The sequence below is a fragment of the Nyctereutes procyonoides genome, unplaced genomic scaffold, assembly GCF_905146905.1.
Source record: "Nyctereutes procyonoides isolate TBG_1078 unplaced genomic scaffold, NYPRO_anot_genome, whole genome shotgun sequence".
NCBI lineage: Eukaryota > Metazoa > Chordata > Mammalia > Carnivora > Canidae > Nyctereutes > Nyctereutes procyonoides.
In genome coordinates, this window is record NW_026575147.1 from 1 (window position 1) to 18258 (window position 18258).

Sequence of the window (18258 nt, forward strand, 5' to 3'; positions counted from 1 at the left end):
CCCTCGGCCACGCTCACCGAGGAGTTCCGCTGCGAGCCCGGCGCCGGCTGCTCCCGCTCGCGTTGCTGCAGCAAGAGACAAAAGAGCGGCGCCCGCCCCTCGCCTTATATACGCCGCGCCCCGCCCCGCCCCGCGCCCGCCGCAGCGGGGCGGTCCTGGAAGGCGGAGGGCGGGGGCGGGGGCGGCGCGGGCCGCTCCCTCCCCGCCGCGCCCTCGGCCGCCGCCTCGCGGGCTGGGCGCTGTTCTTCCTGTGCCGGCCCCCGCCCCCCGCGCCCCCGGGTCGCGGTCACCCTGCGGCAGACGCCGTCGGCGCTACCGGGGTGGGCGCTGGGCCCTGGCCTCGCTGCGGGGGCTGTGCTCCCCTCCCCGGGAATCTGCTGCCCCCCCCCCCGCCCCAGCCCCTGGGTCGGCGGGGGAGGGGTGTGTGTGTGTGTGTGTGTGTGTGTGTGTAGTTGTAGGTGTGGATGGATGTGCGGCCTTGCACGCGGACTCTGCAGTACTCCCTGCTCGCTGGAGATCCCCCATCCCTGCCCACTTTTCCCGTCTCCTGCCTTTGCCTCCGCCCACCCAGGGAGACCCCCCCCAACTCCGCTTTTTCTCTCCTTGTGGAGGCTGAGCCCTAAAAGAATCTGAGCCGAGGGTCCCTAAAAATGAAAGGACGGGGGGAAACGGGTTTCCACTGCCCTTCGCTCAGACTGGGGGCTGGTTGCCCTCCCGCCGTCGTTTGCGTGTCCTGGGCTGGGCGGCCCTTGCAGCAGCGGTGGCGGGTGTTCCCTACGTGCTGGTGACAAGCTTTGTCTGAAGGGCGGTGGCGGGAGCTGGCAGTCCGAGAGGGCTCTCTCTATTCCTTCTCTCTCAGGGCTCTAGAAAGACTGGGTCGGAGGGTGTGGTTTTCCTCCTTGAAGCTAACCTTGAAGATTCCCTGCAAATGTTATTTTCCTTATTCACCCGTTATAGGAGTGGTGTAATGTGATTGTTCAAATCTTTCTTAGAAAAGTTGTATTTTCAGTTGCATTATCTAAGGATGTTTAGATAGTAAGTTCCGTAAATTAACAACGGGGGAGGGGGAAGCTGGTCGTTGTTTTCTTTGTCTGAACTTTTCAAGTGTCAAGGGGTGTAATTAGCAAGCTCTGTTAAAGTGGGATTTGGTGGAAACATCCTGAATTCTGTTCACGCCTTCCTGATTTTACCTGCTTCTCTCACATTCCCTTGGTGTGTTTGGAACAGAAGGAAGTGCATTTAGGCTTATAAATGTGATATACCAAACTCCTTGTGTGGCTTTGGGCAAGTCTTCCTACACCTCGGTTTCTTCCATTGTAAAACAGCTTTAGCATAAACCTTGAGATAATAGAAAAGGCCTCAAGTGGAAGCCTAAAGTGGCAGCCCTACAAGACTGCCGCACTCACACTTCTTTAGTGTATCAGTCAACTATCTCCACAATATGCTGTGTAACAAACTACTCCAAAACTCAGTGGCTTAAAGTAATAATCAGTTATTTTTGCTCATCCATCTGCTGGTCAGTCAGCTGCTATTGGATTGGGCTAGACTGGGCTTGGTTCCAAGCTGCAGGTTGGATCTAGGTCTGCTCATCAGGTGTCTCATCCTCTGGACCAGGATCTAGCTGGTGCTTTTCTTCTCAAGGTGATGGCAGAAGACTAAGAGGGTGTAGCACAAAAGAGTGTAGAAGTGATGAAATGTGTGTAAAAGCATATTATGTCACATCATGTCTATGAACATCCCATTGGCCAAACCCATTGCTAAGGGAATGGCAAAGTATATTCCACCCGTGGTGGGGGAGGGAGGGAAATGAATATTTCTGGAATAAAAATCCAACTTCACAGTCAGGGTAGGCAAACAGCTGTAGCAAACAGCCCCCAAGGTGGCGGGATAGAGCAATAAGAACTTATTTCCCATTCATGCAGCAACACTATAGGCTGATGTTTTGGTCAGGTAGCTTACCTCCAAGTAGTGGCTCAGACGCTCAGGCATCTCTCATGTCACTCTGCCCTCCTCTAGGTCCTAGAAGCTTATTCATCCAGCCAGTGGGTAGTAAAAGAGGGAAAAAAATACAGGACTGTACCAGAGTTTTTATGGACCAGTCTTAGAGGTAGTCTCCATTGTTCCTGCCCTCATCTCTTTGGCTAGGACTTACTCACATAGTCTTACCTAACTGTGAGGGAGGCTGGGAATATTGTCAAGCTGTGTACCCAGGAGAAAAAGAAAGCAGAAAAAAGAAAAAGAAAGCAGGTTTGGATGGACTTGGAACATTCTCTGCCATACACTATTGAAGAATCTGCCAAACTTGAGTGTGAAAGTATCCAGACGTCCTGAGTCATCAACTCTTTGGAGGGTCTCACTGGCACTTGATTCCTTTTCAGATGCAATGCCAAGCATTATTTAGATATTACCTTATAGGGCCCCACCTTTGGCTTGAGAGCATTTGTCCTAATTTGGACCCGTGGTGAATTCCAATTCCAACTTTTATTTTGGAAACAAAGGAATCTATTTCTTCTAGATACAGGTGTAATATAGGTTTCAAAGTCATTAACCATGCAGGATTCCTAAACAAAGGAGCTTAAGGGGACTTGCAGGCATTCTTTATTCTTAGTTTTGTGGTGCATCTCTAAGAAAGTGGGTAGCCTCTTTGGCATTTGTTACTTAAGGATACTCATCGAATCTATTGGTCTCATCCAATCCCATGGGTAGTGTTTTTAAAACATGTGCATATTCTTTGACACTTCTCTCACTATTTCTTGAGTATAAACTGTCCTTTATGACTTTCTTCTACTAAATGAAATATGACAGAAGTTATGCTTTTGCATTTGTTAGACTAGAACATAAAAGGCCATGGGGCGCTGCCTGACTCTTAGGATGACTTTGCACTCGGAGAAAACCAAGCACCTGTAAGGAAAGGATACTTGTAGGCATTCCAGCTATAGCCTCAGCTGAGGTCTGAGCCAACAGCTAGTATCAACCATTAAACAGGCAAACAGATGAGCTTCAAATAGCCTTGGCTAATGCAGGGTGGAACCAACACAAGTTGTCCCTGGCCAAATTATAGGTTCGTGGGCAAAATCAACTTGTAGTTGGTTTAAGCCACTAGCTTTGGGATGCTTTGTTATGCAGCAGCACCATGAGATGGAAAAATCATAACCTAGTGGTGTCAGGGTCTTCAGGTCCCATTTGGGGACTTTCCCTAAATATCTTTCACAATACTCACACATATGCTTATATAGTAAATGTCAAATATCCATGAAGTATCTGGCAGTGTTCTCTGGATGTAGAAGATGTAAAGATGATGAGACTCTCAAATTATATATAAGTCTAGTGTGGTAAATGAATTATTCTAAGTCAATCAACAAGCTCATGCTCATGCCTTGCATTTACTTATGACTTGGGTGTCATTTATGTCTGACAACATTTCAGCCTGCTGCTTGGAACAGATTGTATACTGTTAACAGATGGTATTGAGAGCTGAACCACTCAACTCCAATTACATTTCCATTTTCTTTGTTGAGAAAGATGCTTTGGAAAATGTCGAGCTAATAAGAGGGAGCTAATGGACTCCTGATGAGTGTCAACTGCTGGGTGGGGAGGTGGGGGAGGCAGTTGGTTGGCAGGGGTGGGGAGAGCTTTTGGAGATTTACTGTGGGGCAACATTCCTCAGGCCTGTTCAATTTGACAATTTTCTTAAAAAATTGGGGACTTCAATGGGCATGTAGATAGCATGCAAATTATATTAAGAAGGATGTAGGGCAGCCCTGGTGGCTCAGCGGTTTAGCCCACCTTCAGCCCAGGGCATGATCCTGAAGACCTGGGATCAAGTCCCACGTCGGGCTCCCTGCACGGAGCCTGCTTCTCCCTCTGCCTGTGTCTCTGCCTCTCTCTCTGTGTGTCTCTCATGAATAAATAAATAAAATCTTTAAAAAAAAAAGAAGGATGTAACCTTGCAAACACTAAGGCAAGCGGGATCTAGCAAGGATATAGACAGAATATGAGATTGGACCTGATAGGGGCAGATGCAGGGCCTGCTAGGTCAGACCACCAACCCTACAAGTACAGACAGACATGATTAACACAATTACCTCTCAAGAGGTGAATTTTGTGGCTGTGTAATAAGAAGAAAGAGTTCAGTCCAGGTTTCCCTTGGCTGTAAGGAAGATATTCAGTCTGCTTTCAGAGTCTTTCTTTGCTTTGCTGAAATACTCATGTCAGATGTACCTTTCTTATTTCATTTAGAAAGTTGCTTAAGTGTCCTCTCCTCAGAAAACCTTCCTTGACCACCTATACAGAGTAACAACACTATCATTTTCTCAACCTTTACTTTTTTTCATCTTTCTTCATAGAATTCATCTCTATCAAATGTGCTGTATATTCATTTATTTGTTTATTGTCTCTTGCTCTGCACTAGGGAATGGAAGACCTCATCTGTCTGGTTTACCATTGTATCCCCAGCACCAAATGCAATGCCTGACACTAGAAGTGCTCAATCAATATTCTTTGGACAATACATAAAATTCTTTTTTTTTTTTAAGATTTATTTATGTATTTGAGAGAGAGAGGGCAGGAAGTGGCAGAGTGAGAGGGAGAGAGAATCCCATGCAGGTTCCGTGCTGAGTGCAAGCCTAACATGGGGCTGGATCTCATCATCCTGAGATTACAACTTGAACCAAAACCAAGAGTCCAGTGCTTAACCAACTGCACCACTAAGGCACCCTGATGCATAAAATTCTTAATCAAAATGAAATAAGCTATTCTGGGAGAAGTGAGGAGTTCTCTGTCATTGGAGGCATTCAATGAGAAGTGGATAGCCAAGTATGTGGACAGTTAGAGAGACGGTTCAAACCTTGTGCTGAGTAAGCTCACAGAAAAATTTACTTCTCTCCAGATGACCTTTCTGGTCCTTCTTTTGCTGTTATTTTAGTTGTGAAACAGCCGCCTTTCGGGTACTGGTTTTGCCAACGTGAGAATAGCGTGTGACTCTCATACAAAGGAGATATGGGGAGCAAAGAAGTGAGACTGTGACCTCTGCGTTCTCTACGCCATCAAAATGCTGTTTCTCTTTGTAGGTCATGGAATTTAAGGACTTGTCTGAGATAAAATTATGAAGAAGGGAAAGTGGGGCTTTGAGGTACAGTCTTGCTGATGATTGTTCTACTCTGGAGATGTGTGGAAGGAAACCCTTTATCTATCTATCTATCTATCTATCTATCTATCTATCTATCATTTATTTTTAAAGATTTTATTTATATATTCATGGGAGATACACACACAGAGAGAGGCGGAGGGAGAAGCAGGCTCCATGCAGGGAGCCTAATGTGGGACTCGATTCCGGGTCTCCAGGATCACACCCTGGGCTGAAGGCAGCGCCAAACCGCTGCGCCACCCGTGCTGCCTGGAAACCCCTTATTTAAACCTTGGCAGCTGCATCAGTCGCCTAAGTGGCTGACAGCCCCAGTGTGAGTAGGAATATTATTGTTCCAGTTTTCATCTCTGGTGCTAGAATAACAATAATCATGGTGACTAACATTATTGAGTGGCTGTCATGCTCCTCCCTGTGCAAAGGACTTTTCTGGGTGTTATCTCACTTGATCCTCACTGAAGCAGTGTGAAATGGCACTATTTTGATCATTTCTGCTTTATAGCAGAGGATCTGAGACTTGGTCAAGGTCGTGCTGCAAGTAATTGGTGTTGTTGAAATTTGAATCCAGATCTGGCTGATTCCAAGCCCTGAACTCTTAACCATGGCACCGCTGTTGTCTAGGTGTTGTGGCCGGGTTTGTGCACTTGGAGTCTGGATCCAGCTGGTGTATGTATTTTGTTTGGCCACACTAAGTTTAACATGGGAAGATTTCCGCATCAAGATCTATATTTTCTCAGGGCAGCATTGTGATTAGCAGTTGCACCCTTGAAATGGGCCATGGCCTCTTCCCTTTACTAGATTTTCTACCACTCCATAATGTCTTCCCAGCATGGAGACCAGGGTCAGTTGTCATTTATCATATCTGTACTGGTGTGTTCCTTATAGTAGAGAAATATTTCTTGTTCCCAGGCCTCTCTCTGTGGAAGTCAACTTTTAAGATCCTGCCTCTTGCTCCCACCCTTGTGAAGTCTCCCTCCTCTGTTGTACCAGGATGGGGTCTGTGTGACCAATGTTATATGGCAGAGGAGTCCTTTCTGAAGTTAAGTTGTAAAAGAGTATAATTTCCATTTTGGTGCCTGGCTTTATCTTTCTTTCTCTTGTATCTCTCATTCTGGGGGAAGCCAGCTGCCATGCTGTGAGCAGTTCTCTGGAGAGGACCATGTTGTGAGGAGCTCAAGTCTGTGGCCAACAGCCAGTGTGGAGCAGAGGCTATCAACAAGTGGGTTGGGAAGTGAGTCCTCTGGCCAAAGTTGAGTCTTCAGATGGCTGCAGCTCTGGGTGACAGTTTGACTGTAACCTCCTCAGAGACCCTGAGCCAGAACCGCTGGGCCAAGCCATTCCCAAAAACTGTGAGGTAATAAATGTTTGCAGTTTTATGTTGCTAAGATTTGGAGTAGTTTGTTGCTCAGCAATAGACAAACTAGTTCACTACCAGAAGTGGGGAGAATAGGTAGATCAAGAGTACCATGTAGTTAAAAAATTACGAAAGAGCCTATTTGTCTGTGGAAGTAAAGAATCCCTATATCATTATGAAGCCTAGAAGCCTAGTAAGAACTATTTATATGGGAAAGATAACCATGACAGTCTCAATGAGCCAGGCCTGTTTCATTTCTTCACATGGTCTACCTGACTCCTCTAGGTCTTTGAGTCTTTCAAGCTCGCTGTAAAGCAATGGTTTTCAAACCTTCTGACCTTGATGATTGCTTCCCTTCCCAAGAAGTGCATTAAGTACATTTCAAGCTGTGACTCACATGAGCAGGTACAAATGAAACAAAAGTTCCCTAGAACTTATTCACTTTCACTATGAGTGATGTGTTCTAAGCTTCTCTGTTCTATTCATTTTCATTTTTAAAAACTTCGTTTTGCAATGATTGTAGACTCACAGAAAGTTGCAAAGCTGGTACACTGAGGTTCCCTGTGTACTCAATGGTAACATCTTTATGTAACTGCAGTGCAGTATCAAAACCAGGCAACTGACATTGGTGCAATCTATAGACTTTTCCAGATTTCACTCATTTATTATGTGCATGTATGTGTATTTCTCTGAACTTTGATCACATATACAGAGTTGTAGAACCACAGTCCAGAAACAGACCTATTCCATCACCACCAAGCAAATCCTTCATGCTACCCCTTTATAGTGTCACCTACCCCAACTCTATCCAGCCTCATAACTCCTGGCAACCACAATCTGTTTTCTGTCTCTAAAATTTTGTCTTTTGCCATTGGCTTTTTCTCACTCAGCAGAAGTCCCTTGAGATCCATTCAGGTTGTGGAGTGTATTATTAGTTTGGTCCTTTTTATTTCTGAGTGGTATTCCATGGCATAAATGTACCTGTTGAAAAAAAAATGTACCTGTGGAAGATTATTTTGATTGTTTGTGGTTTTTAGCTATTAAATATAATACTGCTATGCACATTTATGTACATTTTTCTGGTGCGTGTGGACATAAGTTTTCATTTCTCTGGGATGATGTCCAGGGGTGGTTGCTGGGTCATATGGTAATTGCATTTTAGTTTTGTAAGAAATTGCCAAACAATTTTCAGAGTGGCTATACCATTTTACATTCCCACCAATGATGGGTAAGAAATTCAGTTTCTTAGCATTCTCACCAGTATTGCCACTGTTTAAAAAACCTTTTTTAAAAGCTTTATTTATTTAAGTAATCTCTACACCCAATGTGGGGCTCGAGCTCAGGACTCCCAGATCAAAAGTCACATGCTCTTCTGACTGAGCCAGCCAGGTACCCCTCATTGAGGTTTTAATTTGCATTTCTCTAATGGCCAGTGATATTGAATTATTCCTTTTCATTTTATTACTTCTTTAAAAATATGATTGTGACCTTCCAACTTGATTTTTTCATCTACCAACTGGTTGTGAAGAGAAGCTCAAACCTTGCTGTAGTGGGATTGTTTCAAACAGTGGTTTAGCATCCTTTATTCTGAAATCACTTTTTTAACTTCTAAATTCTCCTATTGCCTTCAAAAGACGGATGTTTCTGAAATTTTATGTGTAACCCAGATGTCCTCTTGGGTCTCAAAAAGATCTAGATAAGAATGATTCCAACTCCTGTTGGATGCTTTCCCATGGTTTCTCTGAATTTTCTTATGGTTACTTCTGGTCTCTGAATTTTTGTGTTTCCACAGTGATGCACATCCAAACATGGCTAGGCCTTGGCTTTCATTTCCTTCTTCACAGCAACTGTAAACAGAAGGCTGGTTTGTACAGTACGACTCTTTTTTTTAAGATTTATTTGAGAGAGAGAGAGAGAGAGAGAGAGAGAGAGAGAGAGAGAGAGAGAGAGAATGAGTGCTTGCATAGTTGCAAACAGGAAAAGAGGGACAAAGGGAGAGGAAGAGAGAGAATTCACAAGCAGACTCGCCACTGAGCACAGAGCCTGGTGTTGGGTTTAGTCCCAGGACCCTGAGATCATGACCTGAACCGAAATCAAGAGTGGGATGCTCAACCAACTGAGCCACTCAGAGGCCCCAAGGGCAGTACAACTTTTACCAAACGTTTGTGGGCGGAGGGGAGAGATGAACCGATATTTCTTTTTTTTTTTTAAGGTTTATTTACTTATTTGTTTATTCATGAGAAACACAGAGAGAGGCAGAGACATAGGCAGAGGGAGAAGCAGGCTCCCTGCAGGAGCCCGATGTGGGACTTGATCCCAGGACCCCGGGATCATGCCCCGAGTTGAAGGCAGATGCTCAACCGCTGAGGCACCCAGGCATCCCGAACCTATATTTCTTAAGATATATCCTTACTCTTAAGAGTTGTTTTGATGCTTTGGGGTCTTTTTCTAGGTAAGCCTGGACTCAAACCATCTCACTGTCCCCTCATTTCCATTTTCTGAATTCCCTCCCCCTTCCTCTTCATTCTTCCCTTTGAGAAATACCAAGTCACCTCTTTCTTGCCAATAGAAAAGTGTACTTGTTCTTTGCTGTCCTCGTTCTTGCTGAAAGATTTCTGGGTCTCCCTTTCTACTACAAGCAACTGATGGAAATATTTACCCAAAGATAATTCCTTCCTCAGTGGAATTTTGGTGTTAGCTATTAAGATAATACCACTGGTATCTTTTGACGGGATAATAATCTAACATCTGTATTTTTCTTTCTTTTAAATGTTAGAGAAGTATTTTTTCCTTTTCCAAATGAGTATCATTTCCCCTCTCTGCTTGGTACAGATCTCAATGGCAAGTCCTGAGGTCCTGGATTTTGCCTGCCCCTATCTATATGTGAAGTCTGTTCTGTGCACCAGGGCTTGCTAATGTGTTCAGTCCTTTATTTCTATCCCTATTGTTTTAATCCTTTCAGGCTGCTATAACAGAATACTATATAGACTGAGTAGCTCGGAAACAATAGAAATTTATCTCTCACTATTCTGGAGGCTGGAAAGCCCAAGATCAAGGTGAGCAGGTTCCATGTCTGGTCTGGTTCATAGATGGCCATCTTCTCACTGTGTCCTCATGTAGTAGTAGGGGCAAGGCAGCTCTCTGGGGTCTCTTTTATATGGGTGCTATTTCCATTCATGGGAGCTCCTCCCTCATGACTTGATCTCCTCCCAGAAGACCACCTCCTAATGCCATCACCTTGGAGATTATAACCTGTGAATTTGGGGGGACACGTTCAGTCCATAGCACCATGCTCCAGGTTAATAAAACTCTTTGAAGAGTCACTCTGATACGAGAAAAATCTACCTAAAATTCAATGAGGCTTTGTTCCTAAGGTTGTGAAATTTCAATCTCTATGGCATGGTATTAGGCAAGGAGGAGATAGGGGTGTACCTCAGATTAGGAAATGACAAATAAAAGGTTTATAGAGAAAATAAGGACATGTACTCTTTTTTTTTAACATTTTATTTACTTATTTGAGAGAGAGAGAGAGAGAGAGAAAGTGCACACACAAACAGGGGTGGGGGATGCAGAGGGAGAGAGAGAAGCCGACTCCCTGCTGAGCTAGAAGGCTGATGTGGGGCTTGACCCACATGACTTGAACCTAAGGCAGACACTTAACCTACTGAGCCACCCAGGTGCCCCAGGACATGTATTCTTATTTCTCTATTTACTCCACCAAGATTTTTCTGTGTTATCTCTGCTATGTCCTGTGAGTGACATAGAGATGAGTAAGCTGTGGTTCCAGTCCTCAAGGATACAATCTAGAGGAGGACACAGATTTGAAAGAAACCTAAAATGTTGATGGAATCAAATAGAGCAATGAGAGAGTAAAGACCACAGACATTGTGGAGCAGGCATGAGCTGTCCCTGTAGGCTCTATCAGACTTCCTAGCCCATAGAAATGATGAATCTCATACCTGATTGTTGTTTTAAGCCACTGAGTTTTTGTGGATGATTTGTTATGTAGAGTAACTGGGACACATTGTGAAAATCTCTCTCCCATCTCCAAGTCCCAGATCTCCCATTTCCCTCCTTGGAAGTGATCACTACTACTGTTTTTTTGTGCACCATTTCAGACATACTGGCATTATTTCTTCACACACCCAAGAGATGCAAGCATATATGTACACACACACATTCTTTTTTTTTTTTAAAAGATTTTATTTATTTATTCATGAGAGACAGAGAGAGAGAGAGAGAGAGAGAGAGAGAGAGAGAGGCAAAGACATGGGCAGAGGGAGAAGCAGGCTCCATGCAGGGAGCCCAATGTGGGACTCGATCCTGAGAGTCCAGGATCACACCCTGAGCCGAAGGCAGGCACTAAACCGCTGAGCCACCCAGGGATCCCCCCTACACACATTCTTTTATTTTCACAAATGATAGTGTATTTTTACACTATCTGCACTTTACTTCTCCCCCTTATTATATCTTGGAGATTGTATCATATCAATGCAAATAATGAACATAAGAATACTATTCTAAGCACTTTACATGTATTGACTCTAAGTCCTAGGAGCAGAGTGCTAGTCCTTCTCTATTTACATGTGAAGAGACTGAGGCACAGAGAGGTTTAAGTAATTCAAGGTCACACGTCTAGTAAGTGGTAGAGCCAGGATTTGAATCCAAGCCATTTGACTCCAAGGCCATTATTATTTTTTTCTTAAGATTTTATTTATTTATTTGGCATGAGCAGTGGGGAGGGGGAGGGGGAAGAAGAGAGAGCAAATCTCAAGCCGACTCCCTGCTGAGCACAGAGTCTGACTTGGAGCCCAATCCCATGACCCTGAGATCATGATCTGAGCCAAAATCAGGAATTGAATGCTTAATCTGAGCCACCCAGGCACTCCTATTTTTTTTGTCTTATTAAAGACTGCATATGATTCTATTATATGAATGTATCATATGGTATTTAGTCAGTACCCAACTAATGTACATTACACTGTTTTTAGCAGTTTGCTATTACAAACTATCAGTCCTAGTGCTTGCAGGGCTCAGGAAAGAGTTCAAATGGAGACTCACACCACATGTCTAAATATTTAAGTTATTAAATCAAGCAAGCATACTGTTAAATAAAATATATTCTGTCCTCCAGCATAACAGATACAATTTCATAACACAATTGAAAAATGTAAAAAGTATGATTTTTTATGAGTGAAGGTAGGCAAAATATCACAGGTGACTGAATTTGATAAATATTATGTAGGTCAGGTGTTCTGTTGATAGGGCTGGGAATGTTTGGAAGAACAATAAAATAAAGACATACAGCATTCATGAATTATTAGAAATTTATTCCACAATTTTTTCTTTTTAAAAAAATTTTAATTTATTTATCTTAGAGAGATAGGGAGAGAGATTGAGAAAGAGGGAGAAAGAGTGAGAGAGAGGATCAGAGGGAGAGGGACAAGCAGACTCCATGCTGAATGGAGAGTCTGATGCATGGCTTGGTCCCACAACCCTGAGATCATGACCTGCGCTGAAATCAAGAGTTGGATGTCCCACTAGACTGAGTCACCCGACAATTTTTTTTCTTACTTTCACTTAAGCATAAGAGCTAATTGTGTTGTTATCAAGATTTTCACATAACTTGCATTCTATAGATAGCATGATCTAAACAATTAAAAAATAAGATGTAATTGTATTCAGGGTGTGCAAAACGAGTATATATACAGTTGATTCTCATTATGTAGAGTAGTTCTATAAAATCATTGCTGATGCTGAATTAGTGAATAATACTAAAACATTCCTCCTAGGACAAATAACAGTTACATTCCTGTGAGCTTTTGATTACAACATGTTTGTCAACTGACCAATATGTAACCTTGTTTTATGTGTTTCTGTTGAAAGACACCTTATTTAGTATATATTGTTGATTTGTTGACATTAAACTTACTGCCAACAGCCCTTAAGATACTGGAACAAATCTTATCTGATCAATATATTTTCTTCATGAGGCAAGGCACGTACATCCTCCTTGTGCTTGCGAATACTAGACAGCTCTTCAGTGCTGTGCATGAGCCCATCCTGGGCAGCAAAACCACTAACAAAAATGAGAAGTAGGATACTGAACAGACTGCTATAAGTATATTTATTTACATTATGAGAACTAAAATAAGGGAGAGCATTGCCTTATTCAGCCTCAGCTGGATACCTGTACAATGTGGGACGTAGAGTTTTTGACACTCTGCATGTCCTCAAGTGACTATAAAATCACTGTGGATATTGACTTTGGGGTTACAAGTAAATTTTAGGAAGTTAAGTGAGTTCTCAAATAGAGGATCCACAAATAATGAAGACTGACTGTTTTCATAAAAGGTGTGAGTTAAACTTAAAAAATGTTAAAGTAAATTTCATATATATATATATTTTAAAAGATTCTATTTATTTACTCATGAGGGACACAGAGAGAGGCAGAGACACAGGCAGAGGAAGAAGCAGGCTCCATGCAGGGAGCCCGATGTGGGACTCGATCCTGGGACTCCAGGATCATGCCCTGGGCCGAAGGCATGTGCTCAACTGCTGAGCCACTCAGGGGTCCCATCATATATATTTCTAACAAGATATTTTCTCCTAAAATATTAATATTATCTAGTATTCTACAGCAAAATGCAAGTAATTATTAATGAATTTCAAAATTGCCAGCTGGCATCATTTAAAAATAAAATGTGATTAAAATTTTGTAAGTATAGTTAAATGCAATGAATAATTTTTATAAAATTTAGACTACAATTCTAGCATTCAATGTCTGTCTTGTAGCCAATATAAAGAATCTGTACAATGTTTCATATGTGTTATGTACAGACCTACATATGTACAAATAGAATAATAATATGAGCTATTTACTATTGCAAAATATTTCTCAGCTGTCACATATGCACTTGCTGGGATTACTGTGCTAATTTGTGAGTAGTTTCTGTAGCTATAAGAATTTCTGTGCTAATTTTTGGAGCCACAGTCTGAAACAGGAAAAGGAGCAAGAAAATGGGCATTGGGGACTACTGGGGATTATGGTTTCCAAAGAATCTGTGAGAGAAAAGGTTTGAGAGACCCAGTGCTTAGGTAAATGCTTCTGTCACTCAGATCATCCCTAAATTGAGGGAAGCATTTCATCTTTTGTGTTGGCAGCAGCACAGCCTCCACACCTCTCTGTCTGGCATTGAGGTGCAGTCAGCCTTTGCTTCCAGGATACAGAGGAAGCCACTGCATCCGGGGTCTGCAAAGTGCTCATGTGTGCAGGGGAGAGGGTGGGGAGGTGGCGAGTGGGGAGGGGTTGATTTAAGTGCCAGTCGCTCTCGCCTGGGTCTCTGGAAGGGACACCTACAAGCAATGCTGTAAATGGATTAAAACAAATAAAATCTGTGCAAGTGTCTGTGTACGATAAATTCTGACTGTTTCTTTGTAGGTTTTGACCAATTTTCATTCATTTCTGACTTCTTTTTAATTTGCATAATTTCCGGGAAACCGGCCCTTTCTGCATACTACATTTTTAATCCTCCTCCTTAAAGAATATGCAAACTGCTATTTTCTTTTCAGTTAATTTGCTCATTTCAGAATTCATATTTCTCTTCTGTCTCCTTTATGCAATGTGTTGCTCTTTGGCGTGGAGCCAGATTACTAAACTTCCCCCAATCAAGCCTGATAAAAAGACAATTACAACCTCACTGGGGAAGGAGTAATAATTTATAACAGGTGAGTAGGAAGAAAGGTTTTACTTACCATCACCGCACCTCTGGAAAGGATTGGGGGTAGATGCGTGCTTTCAGGCAAGCTCCCTCTTTTCTAATGAAAGTGTAGACATATTTATGAAGCACCTCAGGTGGCACGTGGGGTCAGGAGACTGAGGTCCAAGCACTGGCACCATTACCTACCAGCCCTGGGCCCTCACACAGTTTCTCTGAACTACAATTTCTTCATCTAAGAAAAGGAGATAATAATTGAGCTGTCATGAGGATCTGTGAGATCAAGCATCTGAAAGCATTTTGTAGGTGAGATGTGTTATATGAAGGGGAGTGGTTCAGTGACTTTGGTTTCTTTTTATAGTTTCCCGGTACCACGCTAATTACTTCTCTGTAGTACTTTCTGGGCTAGTCTCAGGACTGTTCTATTGTTATCAGTCAGTGCTCCCCACTAAGTGCTCCTGAGCTGAATTTTTTTTTATAGATTTTATTTATTCATGAGAGACACAGAGAGAGAGGCAGAGACACAGGCAGAGGGAGAAGCAGGCTCCACGCAGGGAGCCCGATGCGGGACCTGATCCTGGGACTCCAGTACCATGCACTGGGCCGAAGGCAGGTGCCACACCACTGAGCCACCCAGGGATCCCCTGAATATTTTTTTTTAAAAGATTTTATTTATTTGTTCATGAGAGACACACACACAGAGGCAGAGACACAGGCAGAAGGAGAAGCAGGCTCCATGCAGGGATCCTGATGTGGGACTTGATCCTGGGTCTCCAGGATCAACGCCTTAGGCTGAAGGCAGGCTCTAAACTGCTGAGCCACCCAGACATCCCTACCTGAGCTGAATATTAATGCTCTGAAAGAGGTTTCTGGAAATATTAAAGGACAGGGTCATTTTGAAGGACACGGTGATAATGGATGGAAGAAAATGCCAGGTTTCTGAAATTCAGATCAGACTATCTGGAATTGATTGGGAATTGTTTGGCAGGAAATTAGGGGCGGTTTCCCCCGCTGGAAGTGGGAGGGGGGCAGGAACTGGGATTTTCCCCACTCTATTGGTTTGTGTGGGCTGCCTTAACAAAATGCCGCATCCTACACACTGGGAGCTTAAACAACAAAAATGTAGGTTCTCACTGTTCTAGAGGCTGAAAGTCCAAAACAAGGCATGGGCAGTTTTGGTTTCTTCTCTCTCCTTGGCTTGTGGATGGCCGCCTTCTCACTGTGTCCTCACATGGTTGTCCTGTTGTGCATGCACGACCCTGATGTCTCTCTGTGTGCCCATATTTCCTCTTCTTACAGGGACACTAGTCAGGCTGCTTTAGGCTCCACCCATAGCTTCATTTTAACCTAATCATCTTTTTTTTTCACTTAAAAAATTTTTTTATTAGCTTTATTGATATACTATACAATCCACCCACCTAATCTTCTCTTTAAAGGTCTTATCTCCAAACACAATTATATTCTGAGGTTTGGGGGGTTAGCAGATACAATTCAGCCCATAACACTCATTAACATTTAACTCACTTGTCAGTACAGGTGCTATGCTTAGCCTCAGTGTCCTCATCTGTAAACTGGGAATGACAAGGATAGGATACGTGTCCTAGGACTGCAACGTGCTTAGAACAGCAGCTGGCACGTAGTGAAGGCTATGCACGTGTTTGCTCTTATCACATTGTTGATGGATTTCATGGATGCAGGCAAGTTAGTTAGGAGATTGTCACTATGATCCAGGCAAGAGATAATGAGAGTCAGGCTCACAGAGTGGCAGTGGGGGTGAAAAGCTGAAAAATTTGAAAGTTAATCACCATAGGAAATAAGCAGTTGGTGGATATGATGTTGTGGGTGACAGAAAGAGGTCTCCCGCTGGCTTGGGTGACACAGCAACAGTAATAGAAATAACTAAAACTGTGCTAGGCTCTGTGCTAAGTGTCCCTTCCCTATGTAACCAGAGCCTCACCTACCTAGATTATTTTTTCATAATGTTTTTTCATACTACTTGACATATGTACACATATGGTATAAAATATAATATATATTTATGTTGTATAATAAATAGCTGGGGACTGTAGCCCAGCCAAGATGACATATCAAAAAAGTCATCTTGGGGGCGCCTGTGTGGCTCAGTTGGTTAAACCTCCAACTCTTGATTTCAGCTCAGGTTCAGGGTCATGAGATGGAGCCCTGTGCCAGCCTCAAACTCAGAGGGAGTCTGCTTGAGAGTCTCTCCTTCTCCTTCTGCCCCTCATTCAACTTGCATGTACATGAGTTCTCTCTCTCTCAAATAAATAAATAACATTTTAGAGAAAAAAGTCATCTCAGAGATCAGTCTGCCTGGCCTTAGAGAGTACCCAGTCCCCATGACCTGCTCACAGAATTTAAGAGGTCTAGGCATCTCCCTTGAAATATAGATATTTCCTGAGAGGTTGGCTGATACATTTGCAGGGGTGAGGGTGTCACCACAGCAGGGATAAACTTGCCCTGCAAAGAGAGCCTTAGGGAAGGCTGCCCAAACCAGAGATTTAAGGAAAGTAGAAATCAGATCTCAGTTAATCTGCAAAGGCAGGAAGGTCAGCCAAAAAACCAGACCCTTAGTTATACCAGCAGCAGGGGATGGGGACAGGTTAGCTTCTGGATCTGTGACCTCCTTGGGGAAGAGAGAAAGAGCATCACCCCACCCTCACCCCAAGACCATTTCTCCTAGAGGGGCTGAATGAACGAGACTTTTAAAAAAATTTATTTACTTATTCATGAGAGACACAAAGAGAGAGGCAGAGACATAGGCAGAGGGAGAGCCTGATGTAGGACTTGATCCCAGGACCCAGGGATCACGCCCTGAGCCAAAGGCAGATGCTCAATCACTGAGCCAGCCAGGTGCCCCAGGAAGCCCTAGGAGACTTTGAGCAGGGAGGTGATGAGTTACCTTTAATGTCCTGGGATGGGCTCCCAAATACTCCCAGAGAAATAAACAGCTCTTTCCGTGCTCTGCCTACCTCCTCCCATAAGGGTGGTATTTTCCCTGGACACATACAATGTAAAAGTCTCTCCCATCTGCTTTGTCTTTCTTCTATCCTAATGTATGTATGTTTTTTTTGTGAATGGGGCACAGTAGTCATCAAAGCCCCAATATGGTGATCCCTAGGTGATGGTGTTAACTGTGCTCTTTAGATTGCAAGTCACTGGGACTTCCTTTTTTTTTTTTAATTTTATTTATTTATTTATGCCAGGGAGAAAGAATGAGACAGCGTGAGCCTGCGAGTAGGGAGAGGGGCAGAGGGAGAGGAGAGAGAATCCCAAGGAGACTCTGTGCTGAGTGTGGAGCCTGACACAGGGCTCCGTCCCACATCCCGGAGACCATGACCTGAGCTGAAATCAGGAGTCCGTTGCCCAATGACTGAGCGATCCAGATGCCCTGTCACTGGAATTTCCTTAAGGGAAAGGGGATGTTTCTGGTTGGGTTTCCAGGGAAGCAGCCTGTGAGCTGGTTTCATGTGCAGGACATTTATTAAAGAGTGCCCTAGGATTAATGCCTTTGGAAGGGGAGCAAGGAAGTGAGATGGGGCAGAGGGAAAGTCAAATTTGGACAGCCTCAGCAACCCCAGCACCCTGGGGCCCTCTGGAACTAGAGGACCCAAGATGTGCTGAGGTAGCCTTCGGAAGGGCAAGGTGGCTCTCTGCAAAAGCGACAATATGAAGGGCCTGGCACCTGTCTGCTGACAGTGCCCCTAGCCAGCTGGGACTGTAAGCCCTCCCTTGAAGGAGAATGTGGACAGTGCTCTCCATGTCCATCACATGGGATTTAGGGTAAGAATACCTTAGGGCTGGAAGTTGACTGCTGCCAGTGGCTCCCAGGAACTCTGAGTTTCTCCTCTAGTCCCCCCTGGCTTTCCTCATTCCCCCTGTGAATTTCCTCTCTATCTACTGCCTGCTTCCTCTGTGGGTCTGCCTTGCTCTCTCCTGGGTACCACCTGGATCATTCTTACCATGATCTTCTGATCAAGTTCTGGAAAAGTTATTCACATTAACCTGAGACTAATTCCCAAACT